The sequence below is a fragment of the Orycteropus afer genome, unplaced genomic scaffold, assembly GCF_000298275.1.
Source record: "Orycteropus afer afer isolate SDZICR_OR568_19922 unplaced genomic scaffold, OryAfe1.0 scaffold00162, whole genome shotgun sequence".
NCBI lineage: Eukaryota > Metazoa > Chordata > Mammalia > Tubulidentata > Orycteropodidae > Orycteropus > Orycteropus afer.
The window spans coordinates 5008512-5009985 of record NW_006921749.1 but is presented as its reverse complement, the minus strand read 5'-3'; positions in this window follow the sequence as shown (position 1 = coordinate 5009985).

The following is a 1474-nucleotide window of genomic DNA, read 5'->3' as shown; positions in this document are numbered from 1 at the left end:
AAGACAATAAAAATAAAACCTCAAGTTAAAGAATTATCTAGCATGGAAGAAGAACAGACAATTATCTGAAAAGGAATTTAGAAGATAGAAGTGTATATAGACCTCAACAAGAGCTCAAGGAAATCATAAACAGAATCAAGGAGAACAGAGAGTAGCTTGGAAGAATTCAGGAAATGCATTCAAGAACAAAACAAGAAGATAAATATACAGTCAGACCTCATACAAAAACAGCAGTTAGAAATCCAGAAGATGAACACTAATATTAAAGAATTAGACAGAACAGTGGAAGGACAAAAGAGTAGACTAGAACTCGCTGAAGAACACATTTCTCAACTTAAGATAAATACCCTGATGCCAGCCTCTATGAAGAAAACTAACAAAAAAGATTTAAGAGAAATGAAGAGAACCTAAGCATTATAAGGGATGACATGAGAAGAAACAGCATATTCCTCACTGGAATACCAGATCAAGAGGAGGTGAAAAAGAAAAAGAAAAAGAAAATTGTGGAAGACTTGCTAACAGAAAATTTCCCCCACATCATGAAGGAAGAAAAGATATCTGTCCAAGAAGCTCAATGAACCCCATACAGGATAGATCCCAAGAGAAAGTCACCAAGACATATCATAATCAAACTCTCCCAAACCAAGACAAAGAAAGAATCTTGCAAGCAGCCCAGGGAAAAAGAAATGTCACCCACAATGGACAAGCAATAAGGGTAAGTTCTGATTATTCAGCAGAAACCACACAGGCAAGAAGGCAATGGGATGGCATATATAAAACACTGAAAGAAAAGAATTTCCAACCAATAATTCTATATCCAACCAAATTGTCCATCAAATATGAGGGTGAAATCAAGACATTCCAAGACAAACAGAAATTAAGGGATTTTATGAAAACCAGACCAACCCTACAAGAAATGCTAAAAGGAGTCCTTGCAATAAAGAACCCACAGTGGAGAACAACAAACTAAAATCAGGACATTTGACATCAGCACTTAAAAACCAAATGAGAAACAGATGCTCAAAATGGGCTCATTAAACCTTGTATGCAGAAAACAAGGGAGTCAATCTGCAGACAACACCAGCAATAAAGCAAATATAGGAAATAAAAATTCTAATTACAAAACTTCCAAATGGAGAGGAACATAGGACATTGTCCTTGTAGAACAGACTGTTCCACAATTGAAGAGACAAGAATTCACTTCAGGGTGACCACAAAGAAAATTAACAAGCCCCTTAAGCAAATCCAGAAAGAAGGAAAACATATAGGCTTAGTGAGCACAGAACCAACAATAAAGAAGAAAATAGAAGAAACACTTGATAACAAAATGAGCTCACCACAGAAAAGTATTTGGACCAAGGAAATCACCAACAACACAACAAAGAACACAATAGAGTGACAGCAATAAATTCACACCTATCACTACTTACACTCAATGTAGGAGATCCTGGATAGAGTGGGAGAACAATGTGGA